A 21,401-nucleotide genomic window follows, 5' to 3' on the forward strand; every position below is an offset into this window, starting at 1 on the left:
TTGCGGCACCCCGCAGTCACGTGAGCAAAATTTGGACACTTGGCAACCAACTCGTACTTATGACGGTTTGCAGCATCCTGGGTGGGGGTGGGGTGTTCACATGGTTCCCCCTTTGGCGACATTCTGACAAGGGAACTCGACGGGGGAAGCCGGATTTCCTCAACAGCCATGTTCACCAACTTAATCACTGCCCAGAATTTTTAACCACCGTGACAAGAAAGGTCATAAAATGGCGGCAAAACTCACTGAACGAGTTGCCTCGCTTAGCAACAGAAATTGTGGGCTCCGTTGTGGTTGGAAGATGAGGACCACCTGTAAGTCTTTTTATTTATATTTATTTATATGTATGTATGTATATACACGCACACACAAACACACACGCATATATTATCCATCTCCAGGTAACTTACAACATTAAAAGCATTGTGATTGTAAGTTGAGGACTACTTTTCTTTCTTTCTTCTTTCTTTTTTTCTTTCTTTCTTTCTTTCTTTTCTTCTTTCTTTCTTCTCTTTTGTTCTTTCTTTCCTTCCTCCCTTTCCTCCCTCCTTTCTTTTTTCTTTTTCTCCCTCTCCCCCTCCTCTTTCTTTCTTTCTTTTCTCTCTTTTGTTCTTTCTTTCCTTCCTTTCCTCCCTCCCTCCTTTTTTCTTTCTTTCTTTTTCTTTCTTTCTTTCTCCCTTTCTCTCCCCCTCCTCTTTCTTTCTTTCTTTCTTTCTTTCTTTCTTTCCTCTCTTTTGTTCTTTCTTACCTTCCTTTCCTCCCTCCCTCCTTTCTTTTTTCATGCTTTCTTTCTCCCTCTCTCCACCACTCCTTCCTTCCTTCCTTCCTTCCTTCCTTCCTTCCTTCCTTCCTTCCTTCCTTCCTTCCTTCCTTCTTTCTTTCTTTCTTTCTTTCTTTCTTTCTTTCTTTCTTTTTCTTTCATTCCTCGATTTATTTGCCACACATCTTTCCTCCAGGCGACTTAAACAACTGTTAAACCCAGCAGCATTGTGTGAAAAACAAAAATCAATATTTCTCATAACCATAAATGTTACAATTAAACGAGGGGCAGGAGGGAAGGAACAGAATGGGGGGGGGAGAAAACTCCTTTTAACCCATCCACCACGTCCAGGGTGTTGTTGTTGTTCTTCCCTGTTGGGGGCGCCCATAGTCAAGCCAGGGTCTCAACCTTGGCCACTTTAAGCTTGGGGGGGCCTCAATTCCCAGAATCTCCGTCAGCCTTTTGGGAATTCTGGGAGTTGACGTCCCCCAGGCTTAAAGTGGCCAAGGTTGGAGACCCCTGGTCCAAGCGGCAGAGCCTCAACCAGGGTTTCCGAGCCGTGCAAGGCTAACAACCGACCGCGGGGCTCTTTCCCGCCCCCTCGAATTACCAACGCCAAGCGCGCGCCGGGCAGCGCTTCCCTTTTGCCGCCCTGCCTGCATTCCGACCCCCGGCAGGGACGCCTGTGGACCCTTTTCCTCCTCCTCCCCCAAAGAAGCGTGAGAAGCGAGGAATCCTCCTCCTTCCTCCTCCAATTTTCCTCCCCCTTTTTTCCTCCTCCTCCTCCTCCTCCTCCTTCTTTCGCGAGCTGCTCAGCGGCCCCCTCGACGCAGGCGCGCGGCGCTGGAGAAGGAGCCCTTCGGCTGCTCAGTCGCTCGCTCTCCGGCTGCTTTGGCTCGTTGGCTGGCTCGGCGCGGCTGGAGGGAAGCAGCCCGAGATCGCTGGCTGGCCCAGGCGGCCCCGGAGCAGCCATTTCTCTCACCCTGCAGCTGTCCACCCCGCGTGGATGCCCAGCCAGGCGCGTCTCTTCGCCCGCCTTTGCCCTCCTTCCCGCGGGGGAAGCCAGACGGACGCCGAGCCTCCCCGGCTGGCTGGGTGAGTGAGTGAGTGAGTGAGTTGCCCGGAGATTCCCCCGGGATGCGGTGGGTGGTGGGTGGGTGGGGGTTGCTTTCCTCGAACCGGACTAGAAACTTCCCTCAGCCCGGCTGGGGCTCAATTCCCCCCCCCCCAACGCTCTTTGGGGGAAACTTTTAGCCGAAGTTGGAAACTTTTTGTTTTTTATTGTTTTATTGTGATACACAATCTGACAAACACGCAACGAAGGTACAAAAGCGAAAGAAGACCACTAAGCAACGTTGTTTCAAAAGAGGAGATGTGGCGACATGTTGTATATTGCGCGTCGGTCGGAGTTGGAAACTTTTGTGCGGCGCGCCGATGGGCAATGGGCGAGCTGCTCCGGCCGCCGTGCGGTCCGCAGCCGACGTCCGGCAAAGGCTCGTGGAAGAAGGGGGGGGTCCGCTGACCGAAGGAGATGGATGGATGAGGGGGGAAGCGGATCTGACTTCTGCCTGGCCTGCGGGGGAAGGGGGAGTCCGGTGGAAGGAGGGAGGGAGGGAGGCTGAGAAAGAGAGAGAGGGAAGGGGGCGTCTGGCTTTAAGGGAGGAAGGAGTTCAATCCTGGACTGGTAAATGGCTGCTTTCAATTGGGATTCTTTACTTTTGAATGTGGGACGTTTGCGGAGGGGTTCCCCGCCGCCAGGTTGGGGGATTGTTGGAGGGGGGCTGAAGAGGAAAGGAGGAAGGAGAAGGGGACCCCTCCCCTCTAAATGTCAGAGCAGAGTTTCCCCTAAGAGGAGGAGGAGGCTGAGAAAGAGAGAGGAAGGGGCGTCTGGCTTTAAGGGAGGAAGGAGTTCAATCCTGGACTGGTAAATGGCTGCTTTCAATTGGGATTCTTTACTTTTGAATGTGGGACGTTTGCGGAGGGGTTCCCCGCCGCCAGGTTGGGGGATTGTTGGAGGGGGGCTGAAGAGGAAAGGAGGAAGGAGAAGGGGACCCCTCCCCTCTAAATGTCAGAGCAGAGTTTCCCCTAAGAGGAGGAGGAGGCTTTGGTGGTGGGCGCTTGGAGGTCTTCCGCGCCCCCTCGAAAGTCTCCCGAGTTCCGATTTGGGGCTTCCTGCTCCCCACCCACCCCTTTTTTTTGAACGTGGCTATATTTGCAACTGGGGAGCAGGGAGGCCCTTGAGGAAAATCGAGGTGACTTCTTTTTTTTCTTTCAGAAGAAAGGGGGAAGGGTTCCAGGGCTTCCCTCCTTCCCTCCCTTTCCTCCCCCCCGAATTTTTCTTTTCTTTTCACGAAGCGACAAAGGGCTGCTGGCTCTCCCAGCTCCCCTCTCCTCCCTCTGAACTGCTCGGGCTGAAAAACCCTTCGTGTTGGGAGATTGGCAAACTTTCGAAAAAACTTTTCTTTGTGGAGGTTTGTGCGTCGCGATTAAAAATCGGCGTCCCTCTGAAGGGCACTTAGGAACTCAAGAGTCCTCAAAGGCACTTCTGTGTGTGTGTGTGTGTGTGTGTGTGTGTGTGTGTGTGTGTGTGTGGATTGTGCTGTGCAAATCCCACCCCCCCAGTAAAGTTCTTGACTTGACTTCTCTGCCAAATAGTTTTGCATGTGCAACACTACAAAGAGAGATGGGAAGCTGCTTTGTGGATTCTCCCACTGTATGCTGAGCCACACATGTGGCAAAGCTGTGGAATTTGGTGCAGGCACAAAATTGCCTGGGAGATTAAATATTTGCTGAGGGATGGGGGATGGAGAGGGGGGGGAGGCTTGGTTGTACGAACCTTTTCCTGCCACCTGTCCTCTCTCCGGCATTTTTCTCCTTTTCAAGAGTGTCCTGCAGAACAGGGGTTTCCAACCTTGGCAACTTTAAGCCTGGCGGACTTCAACTCCCAGAATTCCCCATCCAGCTTTGCTCTGCTGGCAGAGGGATTCTGGGAGTTGAAGTCCTCCGGGCTTAAAGTTGCCAAGGTTGGAGACCCCTGCTGCCTGGGGATTATTTCTCCCCCCCCTCCGCCCTCTTATTTTTTCTCCTGTTTTATTTTTCTGGTCTGTACTGTGCAGTCTCCCTGCTTTGCAACATCTGGGCCCCACACACTCCCATGTTAACTGGCTGCATTGTGCATCCCGCTCTTTCCAAAGTAGCCTTTTAAATTGTAGGCGGATTCAGGAAACTTTGTTCTAAAAGGATCACTTTGGAGTGCGTAGAGGAGTTCAGATAAGTTACCTGGAAGCTTTCTAATCTCTTACCTTGCCCTTAAAACAAGCGGCCTTTAAAATGACCTCACTTGAATCTCTTTTCACTCTTTGTAATTCTCTAGCTTTCCCTCCCTCCCTTCTGTTTCTCTGTCAGAGATGGCAGTTTTAATTGCTCGATGACACTTTTAATTGCTCCTTACTTTCTCCTGCTCGAGAGTTTTAATTCCTGAGTTTTCAAGCACCAAATTCTCAAGGCTGAAAGAATTTGAGAATACCAATCCCAAAGTCTCTAGAGGGGTGTTGGGTCAAGATGGTTCTTTTTTATTTATTTATTTCATTTGTCACAACAGTATACAAACATTGACATAAAACAACAACACATCATATAAGATATATATATATGAGCAAAAGAATGCAATAACTATGTTAATTTGATATAATGAAAAGGAACAATAGGACAGAAACGGTAGGCACATTTGTGCTCTTATGCATGCCCCTTATAGTCCTCTTAGGAATGGGGTGAGGTCAAAAGTAGACAGTTTTGGTTGAAGATTTTGGGATTTTGAGTAGAGACTATAGAGTCAGGTAATGAGTTCCAAGCAATCAAGTTTGTGGAGTGGATTGCTTGCCTTTTCTTGTTGTGTTGATGGTTCGGCAAATATTCTGGGTGATTTGCCATAGAGCAGCAACGAAGAAGGTCCTTCTAATGTCCTTCTAACAATGGAAAGGAAGGTTCCTTCACTTCTTCCATTGGACGGTTGAGAAGATAAACACCTGTGACCTGAAAATCAGGAGGATAATTTTTGCAAGGGGACAGTGTTTCGTCTGAGCACATGCCCCCCCCCCGGGGGAAACTTTGTTGCATAATGTTACGGCTGAGTTCACATTTTGTGCTTCATCCAAGTTTTCCGCCTAGCAGGTTATGTGATTCCTTCAGACGATTGAGATGCATTCTCACCAGTCTAACCCTGGTTTAGTATGGTGGAGAAGGCCAGCTGTCATTTTGTATTTGGCTCCAACCTTTGGGTCTCATAATAAAGTTATGAAAAGTCTTAATAACTTTTACATCTTAAAAGAAGGAGTAGGGATGACATGATAGCAGTGTTCCAATAGCTGAGGGGCTGCCATGAAGAAGTGTGTGGGGGGTGTCAACCTACTCTGCAAAGTACTTGAAGGAAGAACATGAAGCAACCGATGGAAACCGATCAGGGAGAGAAGCAACCTAGAACTAAGGAGAAATTATCTGACCGTGAGAACAATTAATCAGTGGAACTTCAGCCTTCAGAAGTGGTGGGTGCACTAACACTGGAGGTTTTAAGAAGAGATTTATTTATTTATTTATTTTGTCACAACAATATATGTAGGTATCATACAAAAAGATTATATAGTATATAAACACTTATATGAGTAAATATAAGGAGGTATAAGCATATATATATATATAGGAAGAAGAAAAGAAAAACAATAGGACAGGAACGGTAGGCACGTTTGTGCGCTTATGCACGCCCCTTATTATTATTATTAGTAGTATTAGTATTATTATTAGTATTATTATTATTTGCATTTATATCCCGCCCTTCTCCGAAGACTCAGGGCGGCTTACACTGTGTTAAGCAATAGTCTTCATCCATTTGTATATTATATACAAAGTCAACTTATTGCCCCCAACAGTCTGGGTCCTCATTTTACCTACCTTATAAAGGATGGAAGGCTGAGTCAACCTTGGGCCTGGTGGGACTTGAACCTGCAGTAATTGCAGGCAGCTGTGTTAATAACAGACTGTCTTAGCAGTCTGAGCCACCAGAGGCCCTGTGTGAAATTAGATTTCTCTAATTCAAAATGGATAAACTTCTTTCTTTCAAATTGGTGGGTGGGCTCCCATTTTCATATCACCATCCATGGACAGCAAGTCTTTTCTGTCCTGTGAATTGCTTTTATCTCACTCCCAGCCCACAAACACCCTTGGTCCTCTTAGGAATGGGGTGAGGTCAATAGTAAAAAGTTTTTGGTTAAAGCTTTTAGGATTATGAGATTGGACAACCGTTTACCTGAAATGGTATAGATTTCCTGCTCGAGCAGTGGGTTGGACTAGGAGACCTCCCAAATCCCTTCCAACTCTGTTATTCTGTTAAAAGTGTGCAAACAAACTGCAGAAAGCATAAGCATTACTGTAGGGATTCAAGCGGTGCTTAAAAGAGTGGGAGGAGAAAGATTGGTTGTAAATATATACTGTACAGAATTGGGGGGATTTTTTAAGGCAGAAACCAACTTAGTCTGTGTACTGGAAGAATGTGGGCATAGGTGAGTGAGCCTCTCAATAATCTAGCAGTGCAAAAGGTACGAATGTTTTGTTGCAGCCTTGCTCCTATACTGGCATGGAAGTTGTTTTTTTAAAACCAGGGTTTTTTGTTTTTTTTTGTTTTGTTTTGCAAGAACGATAATTCAGAGTTTCTCCAGGGCCTGTGCATTTTTGGATGTTCTTTTTGCTTTTATTTTCAACCGTTACTCTCTGGTGGTGGGTTTTGTGTGTGTGTCCTCCTTAAATGATTTCTCATGTTTTTGTCAGTTTGCCATACGTGAACTCCTTTGTTTCATTGCGTTGATGGGTTAGTTGGTTGGATTCAGTAAACAAAGACACTTATTGAGGCTCCTGTGGATTTCCGTTCTTGTTACATTTAAATGCTGGCTGTGAAGTGAAGATAACACACACACACACAAGGAGAGAGAGTGGTTTCCTATTTTATTTCACTCCTTCAACAACCCTTTGAGGAGGTCGGTTAGAGTGAGAACTTCATGGTTGGGTGAGGACTAGAACCAGAGGGTATTCCCCCGGTCACTGTTTCCAGTGCCGTTATAACTTTGAACGGTCACTAAACGAATGGCTGTTGTAAGTCAAGGACTAGCCAGTGTTTTGCATATCCTTCTTGTCTGCAGCAAAGCAACTTATCTAGTGTGCCAGGTCCCTGGAGCTTTTGCTGTCAACTAGTTCCAAAAAGTAGCATTGAGCTTCTGGATTATTGCCAGGCCTTTGTGAAATCTGACACAACAGCAAGCCTTTCTCCAAGTCTTTGCATTCTCCAGATGTGCGGACTTCAACTCCCAGAAATCTGTGGGAAGGAGTCGAAGGACCACGTGTTAACCCTAAGCTTGGGAAAAGCGTAGAAGGGGATTGCCGTTAGTTTACCCCTTAATAGTTAGGAAGGTATGCAGGAAAAGTCATTGACATGAGAATTTGGGTGCCACACGGGGATTGGCACCTAAACAAGCTTGTGCAGGCTGAAGCCCAGAAACTGTGCGTCAAGCAATCAAAGGCAGTTTTATCTCCCACGACGACTGAATTAATACATTACGCTAGTTTGTTGGGCAACCATAACTTAGCATACCTCTATTCAGTCATGTGACTGATTAACAAACATAGTTAAAATAAATCATAGCATCTTTGGGTCATAAATTCGCAGGATTCTTCCCCCCCCCCATGTATATGTATATGTTTGAACTAGACTTCTGATGTTTTTCTGTGTTATATATATGTGTGTTTATGTGGGTATGTGCATAATGGTTAATTTTGAAGAGTGGAACAAAATTTCATGTTAATGTATCCTGATTAGTGTACATTTAAAGTGAAAATAGCCATTCTATTCTATTCTATTCTATCCTATTCTATTCTATTCTATTCCTATTCCTATTCCTATTCCTATTCCTATTCCTATTCCTATTCCTATTCCTATATAAGAAGTCTTGCCTTCAGAACTATTCTATTCTATTCTATTCTATTCTATTCTATTCTATTCTATTCTATTCTATTCTATTCTATTCTACTCTACTCTACTCTACTCTACTCTACTCTACTCCCACTCCACTCCACTCCATTCCATAGTGGTATTCACTTACCTTCACTGCTGATTTACAAATGGGAGCATGCAGGGCCTTCTGCGCATGCGCAGAGTGTCAAAAACGGGATGTTATGATGTCCGGGCGGGTGGGTGGAGCCTCCTGCAGCCGCTGCTACTAGTTCACCCAAACCGGATAGAACTGGCTAAATAGCGCCACTGATTCCATTCCATTGATTCTGTAAACCGCTTAGAGTGGGCCGTAAAACACTGTGAAGCGCTATATAAGTCTAAGTGTTGTTGCTATTATCTTTCCTGAATGGGGTCTGAAAACAGACGCCAAGAATGTGAGTGCCAGCTATAGTGGTATCTTGCTTAGACATTCAAGTATTTCCTCATCTGAGATGATATCAGGGAAGGTGACCCCTTCTATCATCTGAATGAAGCCTACAATAGATAGTCCTTGGCTTATGACTATTTGTTTGATGGCAAAAGTGAAAAAAAGGTGATAAATTCTTGGTCTTCAGATCTTTATTGCCATGGTCCTGTAATCAAAATTCAGGCACTTGATAACTGGCAATCATGTATTTATGGTGGTTGCAGGATCCCAAAGCCACAGGATCACATTTTGCAACCTTCCCAGCCAGCCTAACAACTTCACAAAAGTTGTTGAGTTGCTATTTCTCTTGAAAACTCTTGAAAAACTCTTGAAAAAAAACACTCGTGAAAACTCTTGGAAAAAAAAAGAACTCCTGAACCGTTAGTAAAAAATGCTTTTAAAAAAAGTAAAAAAAAAAGAGGCTCCAATGATCGCGCGCCACAGCTGATCACCCCCCCCCCATGCTGTTCTACTTATCTTCCTTTCCATGCCTTCTTTTGTCATGCACTACACTTGCATGCCGCGTGCACCTCGCATTTGGTGCGTGGTGCGCACTGCGCATGCGCAGCCACCGAACCTGTAGTAAACCGGTTCAGATTACACCACTGGTCTTGTGTATTTCTGCAGTGAAATTGCAACGGAAAGATTGGCTAAGTTGCTTTCACCAATACCAGGAAGCATTTCTGAAAAGGGAGCGGTGGGGAATCTTGAATTCTTCCCTCTTGCTGCTTACTAATCGGGTCTTGTGGAAGTCAGTAATTAGACTCTCCTAGCCTTCGATGCCATGACTTATCTCAACCATGCTACTGTATATCAAATAAGCCGCAGTATATGACTTCTCAACTACATTATGTTCATATTAATATTTTTAGCACCATCATAAGTTCGAAGAGTCACCCAAAGAATGGTTGTAAATCATTCTTGTATGTGTGTGTGTGTGTGTGTGTGTATATATATATACATATATATATATATATATATATGTATGTCTTTGGTTATTCGGGTTTTCTCCCATGTAAAATTGGAAGTGTCTTGGCGACGTTTTGACGAAGTCTCATTTGTCATCTTCAGGCTTCAGCTTCGTGCTTCTAGAAGCAATGTGTTAATATATAATATATAATAAATAATATATATATTATTTGCATTTATATCCCGCCCTTCTCCGAAGACTCAGGGCGGCTTACACTATGTCAAGCAATAGTCTTCATCCATTTGTATATTATATACAAAGTCAACTTAATTGCCCCCAATAATCTGGGTCCTCATTTTACCTACCTTATAAAGGATGGAAGGCTGAGTCAACCTTGGGCCTGGTGGGACTTGAACCTGCAGTAATTGCAAGCAGCTGCTGTTAATAACAGACTGTCTTACCAGTCTGAGCCACAGGCCCAGGCCCATGGCCTTATTTCTCCATCTGACCTTTGGCTCTTATGAGAATTGTTTTTTTTTTCTTTTCTTGTTGTTTGCTTTAAACATTGTAAAATTTTCGGTGCAAGAAAATACAGCATTTAGATACTTCTATGATAAACTGGGATAGATTGCAATAAATATTTTTCCTAATATTGTACTGCTTTTTATTTTTTTATTTTTTTTAAATATATATTTTTATTCATATACATTTGGAATGCAGTCTATTATCAGGGTATACCATTTATATATATAAAAAGAAGGACCAGAGAAAAGACAGTAATATTAACACATGTACTGATAACAATAGTAATAATATATTGAAACATGTACTAATAACATGTTGAACGCCACCACATGTTTACTGGACCCGTGCCCCTCCTGGTTGGTGCTGGCCACCCAGGAGGTGACACGAGGCTGGCTCCGGGAGATTATAAATGCTTCTTTGTTGGAGGGGGTTGTCCCCGCCGCCTTGAAAGAGGCGGTGGTGAGACCCCTCCTCAAGAAGCCCTCCCTGGATCCGGCTGTTTTAGGTAATTATCGTCCAGTCTCCAACCTTCGCTTTACGACGAAGGTTGTAGAGAGTGTGGTGGCATGTCAATTACCCCAGTACCTGGATGAATCTGTCTATCTAGACCCGTTCCAGTCCGGTTTCCGGCCCGGTTATAGCACGGAGACGGCTTTGGTCGCGTTGGTGGATGATCTCTGGAGGGCCAGGGATAGAGGTTTTTCCTCTGCCCTGGCCCTATTAGACCTCTCAGCGGCTTTTGATACTATCGACCATGGTATCCTGCTGCACCGGTTGGAGGGATTGGGAGTGGGAGGCACCGTTTATCGGTGGTTCTCCTCCTATCTCTCCGACCGGTCGCAGACGGTGTTGACAGGGGGGCAGAGGTCGTCCCCAAGGTACCTCACTTGTGGGGTGCTGCAGGGGTCGATTCTCTCACCCCTTCTGTTCAACATCTATATGAAGCCGCTGGGTGAGATCATCAGTGGCTTTGGGGTGAGATATCATCTGTACGCTGATGATACTCAGTTGTACTTCTCCACCCCGGGCCACCCCAATGAAGCTATCGACGTGCTGTCCCGGTGCCTGGAAGCCGTACGGGTCTGGATGGGGAGAAACAGGCTCAAACTCAATCCCTCCAAGACGGAGTGGCTGTGGATGCCGGCACCTCGGTACAGTCAGCTGCAGCTGCAGCTGACTGTTGGGGGCGAGTTATTGGCCCCGATGGAAAGGGTCCGCAACTTGGGCGTTCTCCTGGATGAACAGCTGTCCTTTGAAGATCATCTGGCGGCCGTCTCCAGGAGAGCTTTTTACCAGGTTCGCCTGGTTCGCCAGTTGCGCCCCTTTCTAGACCGGGGTGCCCTATGCACGGTCACTCACACGCTCGTGACATCTCGCTTGGATTACTGCAATGGTCTCTACATGGGGCTCCCCTTGAAGAGCATCCGGAGGCTTCAGTTGGTTCAGAACGCAGCTGCGCGGGTAATAGAGGGAGCCCCTCGTGGCGCCCACGTGACACCTCTCCTGCACAGACTGCACTGGCTACCTGTGGCCTCTCGGGTGCGCTTCAAGGTTTTGGTGACCATCTTCAGAGCGCTCCATGGCATAGGGCCGGGTTACTTACGGGACCGCCTGCTGCCACCGACTACCTCCCACCGACCCATACGCTCTCACAGGGAGGGACTCCTCAGGGTGCCGTCCGCCAGGCAGTGCCGACTGGCGACACCCAGGGGAAGGGCCTTCTCTGTGTGGGCTCCCACCTTCTGGAACGAGCTCCCCCCAGGATTACGTCAACTTCCCGACCTCCGAATCTTCCGCCGCGAGCTTAAGACACATCTATTTATCCGTGCAGGGCTGGCCTAGGGTTTGATTTTTTATAAATTTAATTTTAATGGGGTTTTGTATTTTAACTATAGTTTTAAATTTGGCCTTTATGGAATAAGTTTTTTAAATGTTGTTTTAACATGTATTTATATTATATTTTATGTTTTATATGGCTGTAAACCGCCCTGAGTCCTTCGGGAGATAGGGCGGTATAAAAGTTTGAATAATAAATAAAAAAATAAACAAATAAACAATAGTGATAATATAACCAAGTAATTTTAACTAAGTTTCTTTTTATATTATGATTCTTAACGAACGTACCTTTTCTTTTACGAACACTGAGACTCATATACACCAAGACAAATTCCTTGTGTGTCCAATCACACTTGGCCAATAAAAAATTCTATTCTATTAGCTTATTTGCATTTTTGTTCACTATATTGGCATGATTGTAGTTATAAACCAGCTTTATTTTTAATACATTACATTCATGGTCTTTCTTCCTCTAATTTCGACCTTTTGTCTCTAACCACTCATAGAATCTATTCCATATCAGGCATTTTTCCTAATATTGTACTGCTTTGCTATTTTAGAAGGCTCAGTACAGTAAAGTTCCTTTTGAATGAGTGGACCCGTGGATCTTGCCGAAACAACGGTTTATTGAATCATGGTTTGTTGAATAAACGACCTGTTGGCTGAGTTTATATAACTTGCTGTTTTTCTGTAGTTCCCAAACCCCAAAGGCTGAATTTGCCGCAATACATTAAATCAAAGTTGACCGGTCATCTGATCTGTGAACCAGCCATGGAGTGTTGATTCAGGAAATCAGATGTACGGTCCTCTCTTACAGTGCAAAACTGAGAGCTTCCAGATGTTTTAACTATAGCTCCCTTAAGCTCAGCTAACATGGTCCACGATTGGGGCTTATATCTAACATTAGGTTGCCTTCTACAGAATGTGGACAGAAAGAAACCCCAAGTTCCCCAAAGACTGGGCGTGCACAATTGCACGGCTGCTTTTAAGCCTCTTGCCCCTCCCCTGATTTTTTTTTTTTTTTAATTTGTTACCCTTTAGAAACCAAATGTTGTGTAACTGGAAAAACTTCCAACCGAGCATGGGATCTCAGCTTTTGCACAAGTGACACAAGGCCGAGCCTGGAACTGGCTTTGCTTCCAGAATGCTTCATAAATTAATGGGCTAGGTTGGGTGTGGGAAGTGGTTGAGCGGTTTGCACGCCTCTCTTGCCAACAGCCTTTTTTCCATTTGTGTTAGGCCGCCGTGCAAAAGAAAGGTGGAAGATTGACCCTTAAGGAAAAAACAAAACAAAACAGAATTGGTATTTCCCCAAAGGTCTTTGTTGGTCAGAATCTGCTTTCCAAACCTTGCAGGGTTTTGTCGGTGAAGATTCTCAATCGCCCAGTTTAGAGTTGTCTGAAAAATTGAGTCAGGGCAACTGGACTTAGTTTTGTTAAGTTGAGATTGTTTTGCTCCTCATCTAAGAAGCTTCCTTGGTAAGAGCAAGTCAGTTAGGCCAGGGGCCACCAACCTTTCGGATCTCAGGGACCACTAAATTCATAATTTTAAATCCCACGGACCACTAATAGGACCTGCCTAGTGAGCGGCTGGATGGGTTAGGGTTGCAAAATCTTCTGATTTCTACCTCTATTTTTAGAGAAATCCCATACAGTTTTCATCATTCTTTCAGAAGGCCCTTTCTTAAGATGTGGTTCTGCCAACGGGCCTGGGGAACCCAGAATGGATGGAGCCCCATTAAATGGCTGTTATGAATGTGTGTTGTTGCCAGGGTGGGGTTATTACTTTATTATTTCTTTTACATTGTGTTTTTATTTCCTCTAAATCTCCTTGAGTTGCCATGTAAACCAGAAGACGGCAATATAATTCTTCCTAAATAAATAAACAAATAAATGTGTTTCCATCTCAAAACGGGTACCTACCATGTTAACTATAGTCAACCATGTTGACTATAACTTGTTGCTGGCAATCCTTATGATTTATATTGATATATTGACCATCAATTGTGTTGTAAATGTTGTACCTTGATGAATGTATCTTTTCTTTTATGTACACTGAGAGCATATGCACCAAGACAAATTCCTTGTGTGTCCAATCACACTTGGCCAATAAAATTCTATTTTATTAAATAGTTAATGGACGGTATTTGGAGGGAGGGGATGGGCTGTCTGGAAAAAAGGATTAGGATGTTCAGTTTGCCCTCCCCCTTTTCTATCTGCAAGGGATTTAGGATGGAGACACAACCACAAATCTTCCGGAGGAAAAAGTTGGGCTACTGAGCAGGAGAATTTTAATTACGAACAATCATTTAATTCATAAGACTTTGTTTGCTGCCCTTCTCGCCCAAGCGGAGATACTTATTGGAGTGTTTCAAACACTCCTTGTCTATTAGTTGTGTAACAGTAAACATTCAACATGTGACGTTGTGCTGTCATGAGAAGCTCTGGGTGATGACATTATGTAAGGAGCAGATGTTTGGGGGTGTAGCAATTTTCCTTATTGCATTTAAATCCTATTAAAATACTTTTAAGAACAACGACTTGGCTTTTGGAGAGCTAATGATTCACTGTTGGCTAGATTGGCATAGTAGAATGTTGAAGGCATTTTGTGTGTGTGGTGTGTGAGTAATCAAGTGTTGCTTATGGGTGAAATGTGTGCACTGGGAAGCACAAGGTGGACTCCCATTTATTCCTGATCGTGTGAACAGGAGGGAGGTTATGACTCAGAATGGGGCAGAGGCCAACAGGCTGAGCCACTGCCCAACAACCTTTCCCATAGGGAACGATTGGAGAATAAAATAGAATAGAATAGAATAGAATAGAATAGAATAGAATAGAATAGAATAGAATAGAGTTTTTTATTGGCCAAGTGTGATTGGACACACAAGGAATTTGTCTTGGTGCATATGCTCTTAGTGTACATAAAAGAAAAGATATGTTCATCAAGGTACAACATTTACAACACAATTGATGATCAATATATCAATGTAAATCATAAGGATTGCCAGCAACAAAGTTACAGCCATACAGTCATAAGTGGAAAGAGATTGGTGATGGGAACTATGAGAAGATTAATAGTAGTGCAGATTTAGTAAATAGTTTGACAGTGTTGTTTGTTTAGTAGAGTGATGGCCTTCGGGAAAAAACTGTTCTTGTGTCTAGTTCTGGTGTGCAGTGCTCTATAGCGTCGTTTTGAGGGTAGGAGTTGAAACATTTTATGTCCAGGATGTGAGAGATCTGTAAATATTTTCACGGCCTTCTTCTTGATTCGTGCAGTATACAGGTCCTCAATGGAAGGCAGGTTGGTAGCAATTATTTTTTCTGCAGTTCTAATTATCCTCTGAAGTCTGTGTCTTTCTTGTTGGGTTGCAGAACCGAAGCAGACAGTTATAGAGGTGCAAATGAATCTTCCCCCCATATCCAATGTTTCTTTATAGTTTTTTTAAAAATAGTATATTTCTTTTGTTTTATAATAAAAGGTAAAATATAAAACAGAAAAACCAAACCCAATTCAACCGTACTTCCAACACTAACAACAAAAAGGAAAAAAAAATTTCTGTACAAAAAAAGAGAGAGAGAAAACGAAGATACCAAATAAATTTAACACTGAATATATAGAATCCACACCGTTGGATATTGAAAAAAGGGGGAGAAAAAAAACCCACCCAGTAGATTCTCCTCCCCTTTTACAAATAGAGAGAGAGATAAAATAGAAAAAAATAGAAAAAAAGGAGAAAGAGCATTCAACAGGTTAAGCTAAACATTACACCAATGCTTCTTTATAGCTTTAAATTAAAAAAAAAATCTTTTAAAGTTTCCATCTTTCAAAACCCAATCTTTTATTTTATTGACTTCTCTCTCCAGAGCCCCGATGAATTTGCTCCTATTCTGTCCAATTTCCAGAAAGTCATCTGGGAATGAATAGCCTGGAATTCTAAGAAGCTTAAGCTTTCCAGTGTTCCATTAGGCAATAATAATAATAATAATAATAATAATAATAATAATAATAATAATAATAATAATAATAATAATAATAATAATAATGATGATGATGATGATGATGAAAAAGCTGGGAATGATGTTGCTGGATATTCGGATGCTTTTGTTGTTGTTGTAAAACCTATTCCTTTTGTATAAGCTGCGCATGGGACATTGGTCTTCTGGGGTTGCTGAATTTCGTGGTCTATGCTGGTGAAGCCTACAGGAGGCATCTGCAGAAGACGGTTGGTGGCCAGATAAGTCAAGATAGAAACGAGAACCATAGATTTGAAGCCCTCTTCCCTAGAAAGTTTGTTGCTGGCATGTTAACTGACCCATTTCTGCTAGGGCTACGCAACCTTTGGGAAGGATTTAGAACAGGGGTCTCAAACTCGATTACATTGAGGGCTGCATCAGGGTTGTGTTCCACCTTGGGGGGACCAGGGAGAGGTGTGGCCAGAGTGGGTGTGGCCAGCTCAACGTCACTTGTGTCGGGCGCGCCTGTGGCGGCCTGAGCGCTCTGCCAGGGAAAACGGGCTCCCGAGCTCCGTTTCAGCTGTGACAGCCTCATGAAACCCTTGCCAGCCAAAATGGAGCTTGGGAGGGCCACGTGCGGTTCGCCTGAGCTCCATTTTCGGCTGCGACGGCCTGCTGCAGCTTTCTGCCAGCAAAAACAGAGCTTGGGACAGCCTCACGCGACCCTTCCTAGCTTCATTTTTGCTGGCAGAGGCACCGCAGGCCAGTCCTTCACTGTTTCCATGTGGCAGCCCTGCGGGCCAGATCTAACCACCCTACGGGCTGGATCTGGCCCTCCTGGCCTTGAGTTTGACACCCCTGATTTAGATGAAGGGCTTCGGATTTCACTTTCATGAAAGTGGTCCTCTTTTTTTGAGGTGTCCTTTCAGTTTAGGGGACCTTTTAAAGCCGCATGTTGCTGGGAAACAAAGATTGGCCAATTATTCATAGCATCTTAGTTTTCTTTTTGCGTCAGAGCCCGCCGAAGAGATGGTTACGGCTCCGTTCTGATGGAAACTGGGCAGTCAGTGTCCTCAGATTTCTCCGTTGTTTGCTTGCTCCTCTGGAAACGAAAAAGAGAGGAGAGGCACCTGTCCTTTATCTTAATCAGTATTGATACAGAGCAGTGCGTTGAAACAGTTAAATCTGCCTCATCTTTTACGCATTACCCTGATTGCAAGAGGTAACCAAGGGATTATGTGCAGGTGGCACCTTCTGTCAGTCTCCGGCTATGATCCACTGATCCACATTGTTGGCTGACATGGGAAAAAATGTGGTTAAATGGAATAAACCATAGTTAGCTTAATTGCAGGTGATGTACAACCTTCTTTATAGATATCACCCATTTTCCCTGTCCCACCTAGTTCTTAGTGTTCCCCTGCCCTCTGAGTGAATAAGGTTCTTTTGTCAGTTAGAATTACTTTGTGGTTGTCTATCTCTCGGCCCCTGTATCTGTTATTTATTGTTTTCGGTGATGTTTTGATCTTATTTCTAATCTTCATCAGCTGCCCAGAGTCATATGTTTGAGAAGGGCGGCCAGTAAAATTGAATGAGCGACTCAAACAAGCTGATAACCTCCGCTTGGGCAGCAATACAGGACTGAATTGCATCCTACCTTTTCCATAATCATAACTGTCCCTTGGATTAATTTTAGCTTTCAGAACCAGCCAACTATAATAGAATAGAATAGAATTTTTTTTTTTGTTGGCCAAGTGTGATTGGACACACAAGGAATTTGTCTTTGGTGCATACGCTCTCAGTGTACATAGAAGAAAAGATACCCTCATCAAGGTACAACACTTACAACACTTAATGATAGTCATTGGGTACAAATAAGCAATCAGGAAACAATGAATATCAATATAAATTGTAAGGATACAAGCAGCAAAGTTACAGTCATGCAGTCATAAGTGGAAGAAGATGGGTGATGGGAACGATGAGAAGATTAATAGTAGTGCAGATTTAGTAAATAATTCGACAGTGTTGAGGGAATTATTCGTTTAGCAGAGTGGTGGTGTTTGGGAAAAAACTGTTCTTGTATCTAGTTGTTCTGGTGTGCAGTGCTCTGTAGTGTCGTTTTGAGGGTAGGAGTTGAAACAGTTTATGTCTAGGATGCGAAGGGTCTGTAAATATTTTCATAGCCCTCTTTTTGACTCGTGCAGTTTACAGGTCCTCAATGGAAGTTAGGTTGGTAGCGATGGTTTTTTCTGCAGTTCTAATTATGCTCTGAAGTCTGTGTCTGTCTTGTTGGGTTGCAGAACCAAACCAAACAAATAGAATTCTTCATGTAAGTGAAGAAAATTCTGGACAGGTGAGTGAGTGTTTGCACAAAAGAGAAGCAGGTAAAGTCGTCCCTCCTCTGCATGCAGCAGAAGTAAGAGAATGATCTGTTCAAAGAAGGAAGCCTCATTGTTCACACCCTTGTGAAGAGGCAGCCCCTTTGTTTCAAATGATCAGGCAAGCAAAAAACACTGGAAGACCTTAACAACTAGAATCTCTGGGTGGCTTATTTCCAAAGCTGCCTTAGAAATTCAGCCTGAGCTCTTGTGAGTCCATTAGCTTTATTAAATAATACTTAGCTGCGTTCCTTCCGTGAAATTAACCTTTATGTCAGCGGTCTCCAACCTTGGCAACTTTAAGACTTGTGGACTTCAACTCCCAGAGTTCCTCAGCCAGATTTGCTCTGGGAGCTTTGCTCTGGAACTCTGGGAGTTGAAGTCCACAAGTCTTAAAATTGCCAAGGTTGGAGACCCCTGTTAGAAACCAGAGATCTTACCTTTATGTTCTTTAGTTAATGGTAAGAAAGCACAAAGTAGAATTTCTGAGCATGGCACATCGGTAGCAAATGCATGGAGTTCGAAATCAGTCTACTTGTAGAATTCACATCCATTGATTTCATTCCTCGGCATGACTTTTTAAATCTTATCGGTCCATGTCTCTGTCTAAACCAGGGGTGTCAAACTCGGTTTCATTGTGGGCCACATCAGGGTTGTGTTTGACCTTGGGGGGCTGGAGTGGGTGTGGCCAGCTTGATGTCACTCATGTCGGGGGGGGCGCCTGTGGTTGCCCGAGTACTCTGCCAGCGAAAATGGGCTCTCGAGCTCTGTTTTTGACTGCAATGGCCTCCTGCAACCCTCTGCCAGTGAAAACGGAGTTTAGGAGAGCCATGGGTGGCCCTTCCAAGCTCCATTTTTGTTGGCAGAGGCATCACGGGCCGGACCTTTGCTATTTCCAGGGCGGCCCTGCGGGCCAAATGGAAGTACCCAAGAGACTGGATCCAGCCCCTGGGTCTTGACTTTGACACCCCTGATCTAAACCATGGAATGCAAGCAGAATTTTCCTTCAGTCACATTATATACCGTATTTTTTGGAGTATAAAATGCACCTTTCCCCCCCCAAAAAAGAGGGTGAAAATCTGGGTGCGTCTTATACTCCGAATGTAGCCCCACCCAGCTTCTCAAACGGAGGTTTCAGAGGCTGAAAAAAGCTTCAGAAACGAAGCTTCAAAAAAGAAGCCCCCAAACAGAGCTTCAGAGGCTTTTTTTCCTGAAGCTGTTTCGGAGGTTTCAGAGGCAGAAAAAAGTTTTTTCTGAAATGGAGTTTCAGAAGTTTCAGAGGCAGAAAAAAAAGCAAAAAAAAAAAAAAAAAGCAAGGTTCAGAGCTCACAACCAAGGAACCTGTTGCTAAAATTGACCTCTGGGAACAGCTGATTGGGGGTATGGGAGGCCAATCCACCTGCCAATCAGCTTTTTTCTTATCTTCCACCCCAAAAACTAAGGTGCGTTTTATACTCCGAAATATATATGTATGTATGTATGTGTGTGTGTGTGTGTGTGTATATATATATATATATATATATATATATCCCGCGTAAAATTGGAAGTGTCTTGGCGACGTTTCGATGAAGTCTCATTCATCATCTTCAGGCTTCAGCTTCGTGCTTCTGGGAGCAAAAGAAGAAGCACGAAGAAGCCAGAAGCACGAAGCTGAAGCCTGAAGATGACGAATGAGACTTGTCGAAACGTCGCCAAGACACTTCCAATTTTACGCGGGAGAAAACCCGAATAACCAAAGACCTATACATACATACATACATACATACATACATACATACATACATACATACATATATAATTATAATTATAATTATAATTAAAATTATAATATCAGAGTTGGAAGGGACCTTGGAGGTCTTCTAGTCCAACCCCCTGCCCAGGCAGGAAACCCTACACCATTTCAGACAAATGGCTATCCAACATTTTCTTAAAAATTTCCAGTGTTGGAGCATTCACAACTTCTGCAGGCAAGTTGTTCCGCTGATTAATTGTTCTAACTGTCAGGAAATTTCTCCTTAGTTCTAGGTTGATTCTCTCCTTGATTCAATCTCCTTGATTGATATATAAAACCATACCTCCCCAGTTTTTAGTAAAAGTGGGTAATCCAATCTATTTATTTATAGGAGAATAAACAGCCAAGGCTTGTTTTTTTGCAAATGTAAACAGTAACTTGGTAAGTTATTGAAAGGGAGGTTTTAAACACAGTTGTTGATTCCTTCCCTGCTTTTAGTGGTCCTGCAGAATGATGGAAAGCCTGGAGATTTATTTTTCAATTACTTGAAACCAGTTTTAACAACTGTCTTGTATTATCTCAGTTTATGGGATGCGCCATGTTTGGCAAACCGCCATTGTTGGGTACGCAAACATGCCTGGCCAAAATCCATGTCAGTCTTAATCCATCCTGTTAAATTCTGGAAGTAACGAGGCTGGAGACCAGGGTAGTGACAACAGCTCTTTAATATAGGGTGAACCCAGCAACAGGCTGGGGGAAAAACCTCTCCTTTTATACAGTTCTGCTGGAGGCTTCGTCCAATCAGCAACGTGCTGATTTCCCGCTCAAATATTTAAAGGTACAAACATGAATACATAACACTCCTCCCCTCCCAGAAAACACTTTGCCTCTATTTACATTTTATTTACATGTCCTTATTCGACGTAGTCACGCAAATAACCTGGGCGTCTCCTAGTTCTTTCAGACCTGCGCGGTTCAGTTCTGGGTGGTGTTTTGAGCTGGTCGGAGGGGCTGTTTTCTCCTCCCAGCTCTTTCTCTAGGCCAACGGGCCCTGGATTATTTGCAGACTCTTTCTCTTGGCCATCCGGCCTTGGATTACTTTTGTGATTTTCCCTGCCGATTCCTCGAACCTGATGGCGTCGCTGGACCTCCGGGACCTCAGCTAAGTCTTGCGCCTCCGGTTATGGTCAGCTGTGGGTTCAAATAAGGAGTGGTCACTATCTGTCTCGTTTGGTTCGGGTTGCTCTGTTATTCGTTTCCTTATCTGATCTATGTGGCGCCCATACTCGGTTGTCTTGTAACTCGACCAAGTATGACTTTGGACCGGTCGCTTTTATGATTTGCCCTGAGCCAGCTTGGGCCGTCCCCATAGTTGCGGGCCCACACTCTGTCGCCTATACCCATTCCTCTGTTTTTCTATTTCCCCCTGGTAACCCTCTGGTGTGTAATGGGGATTCAAGCGGTCAAGTGGGCACCGGAGCTTCCGACCCATCAAGAGTTCGGCTGGGCTTCTGCCTGTAGCAGTGCTTGGGGTTCTGTGCTGAATGGCCAGAAAGAAATCTACCTTTGCTTGCCAGTCTCCTGGCTTGAGTCTGGACAATGCCTCCTTAGCGCCCCGGACGGAACGCTCTGCAAGGCCATTCGACGCAGGGTGGAAAGGCGCGGAGAGGGCATGGCGGATGCCCTCCTCTGCCAAGTATTCCTCAAACTGGGCTGCCGTGAATTGCGGGCCATTGTCGGACACTAGAGTGTCAGGCAACCCGTGGGTTGCGAATAGGTGGCGCAGGGCTGCGATTACTGCCTCGGCCGTAGTGGATTTCATAAGTACGATTTCTAACCATTTAGAGAAT

General features: G+C 44.4%; 1 protein-coding gene across 1 annotated transcript in view; it reads left to right on the forward strand.

The window, feature by feature from the left end:
• Positions 1 to 1,555: 1,555 nt before the first annotated feature.
• The window catches only part of LOC131184881 (A-kinase anchor protein 13-like), a 143,100-nt gene continuing 123,254 nt past the window's right edge, over positions 1,556 to 21,401 (forward strand). Inside the window, exon 1 of the mRNA XM_058156701.1 lies at positions 1,556 to 1,855. The gene's annotated coding sequence lies outside the window, so the exon portion shown is untranslated. The remainder of the gene's footprint in view (positions 1,856 to 21,401) is intronic.

Source organism: Ahaetulla prasina, chromosome 13 (genome assembly GCF_028640845.1).
Source record: "Ahaetulla prasina isolate Xishuangbanna chromosome 13, ASM2864084v1, whole genome shotgun sequence".
Taxonomy (NCBI): Eukaryota; Metazoa; Chordata; class Lepidosauria; order Squamata; family Colubridae; genus Ahaetulla; species Ahaetulla prasina.